The sequence below is a fragment of the Gavialis gangeticus genome, unplaced genomic scaffold (genome assembly GCF_001723915.1).
Source record: "Gavialis gangeticus isolate Ggan-Ray unplaced genomic scaffold, GavGan_comp1, whole genome shotgun sequence".
In the NCBI taxonomy this organism is placed as follows: domain Eukaryota; kingdom Metazoa; phylum Chordata; order Crocodylia; family Gavialidae; genus Gavialis; species Gavialis gangeticus.
This window is the reverse complement of record NW_017729034.1, coordinates 76236095-76237935: the sequence shown is the minus strand read 5'-3', so window position 1 is coordinate 76237935 and position 1841 is coordinate 76236095. Positions and strand designations below refer to the sequence as shown.

Here is a 1841-nt window from a genome sequence, read left to right as displayed (position 1 = left end):
ACATGACTAAGAATTATTTGGCATGTAGATACTACAATATCAGGCACTACTTAAGTCTACCTGTCTTGATTCGGACTCAATGATCTGCTCAGGTCCCTTCCGACCCTAGAAAATATGAATACTTACACACATACTTGTAATAAGACTCTTAAAGTTGTATGCTCACTCTAAGAACTGGATTTGTTTAAAAAATGGCATTTTTCTGCTTACCTTCAAAATCTTAGGGAGTACTCAAGCCCCATTTACAAGGAAAACACACATCCCGCTCTCCACCTCCCCTTTCAGCTTTCATGCTGAAATATGAAAATCAAGCTGAGATCTGCCTGTCTCATCAGTATTAAACATTCTCTGGGCTGAACTGTTACACAGGTGTGAAGATAATACTTTCAAGTTCAAATAGGAATAATTGCAGGGCTCACTAAAACCTTACTGAAAAATTCTAATAAGGTGCAGGCCAGAGCTTGCCTAAGGGAAAATGGTATCCTGAGTAAACTTTGTATTTCCCTGTCCTTCCCCTCTCCACAAGTTGCTGGTGCTGCTGCCCTGCCACAGAGGAGATCTGTCTGATGGGCCGGGGAGCTGAGCAGGTCATCTTCCCATGACTGGGACTGCCAGCTGCAGCCCCATGGAGCCAAAGTGGAGGCAGCAGGACCCTGCAGCGAGCAGCCAGCAAGTACTGCCAGAAAGGATCCATTGCCCTGCATCCACCACAGGACTCCTCCAGGGCCTGACTTGCAACGAACTACATGCAGGTGAGACTCAGTCTGTGCCCTCTTCTATCCTCTGTGGGCCACAAGACCCAGCCCAGGGCTCCTTGTATGTGCCACCTCACCCTACCCCACCACACCGTGCTCCACCCAGGCAGGAGCAGGTGCCACTCCCACTGCTGCCCCCATGCATGGAGTCTGGGGCAGCCCCTGCCTGCCAAGCAATGCCCCAGGCCAGCACTGCTACCTTCTACTTGCGGTACCTGTTTTTGTGTACACGTGCAGATGACACCCACCCCCAAGGCCGGCTCTTAGTCTAATTCACTCTTCATTTTATCAGCACCACTTCTAGTAACAGGAGCAAGCTGTGAAAACTGAGTAAACCAGCTGAGTCTAAGAATGGTGCTCTGAATTCAAAGAGCTGAAAAAGCTCAAGACTTCATCTTGAGTAGTGTAGGTCTCAGAATGACCTTTGATTTAAAAGAAGTCATCCCACTTGGCTCAAGGAAAAAGAATCTGGACTTCGATGAGGTGAGATGGGGCTTGTGCATGGCAAAGCAGGAGTACCCTTGACTGCATTGTAATTTGCTATGAAAAGATTTCTCCTGGAAGTTCTGCTTGGGCAAGTAAGAACAAGCCAGAAAAAAAAAAAGGATTTTTATAGAGGGTTGTGTTTAACTGTTCTGACTTTAACTTGCAGCAGATGAAGTCAGATGAGGCCATCCTTAATGGACTGGCAGATGCCAACATCCTGAGGGATAGCCAGCATGGGTTTGTTGCGGGTAGGTCTTGCTTGACCAATCTCACTTCGTTTTATGATCAGGTGGCCTATCACCTGGACAAGGGAGAAGAAACTGATGTCAGATCTTGACTTCAAAGAAGCCCTCAATCTGGTATCCCCAATCCCCTCTTGGCGAAACTAGCCAACTGTGGCCTTGGGTCCACCACAATCCTCTGGCTTGAAAATTGGCTCTGTGGTTGGACCCAGAGGGTGGTAATTGATGGAAGTCAATCGTCATGGTCCCCTGTGACCAGTGGGGTCCCCCAAGGCTCTGTCCTTGGACCCATATTGTTTAACATCTTCATTAATGATGTGGACATTGGAGTCAGAAGCGGACTGGCCAAGTTCGCCGA

The 1841-nt window shown here is 48.0% G+C and overlaps 1 long non-coding RNA gene across 1 annotated transcript in view; it reads left to right on the top strand.

Moving 5' to 3' along the window:
* Positions 1 to 1255, top strand: part of LOC109304358 — a 9647-nt gene extending 8392 nt beyond the window's left edge. Inside the window, exons 2-3 of the long non-coding RNA XR_002099373.1 lie at positions 527 to 752; positions 1106 to 1255. This is a non-coding gene — a long non-coding RNA (uncharacterized LOC109304358). The remainder of the gene's footprint in view (positions 1 to 526; positions 753 to 1105) is intronic.
* Positions 1256 to 1841: the final 586 nt, after the last annotated feature.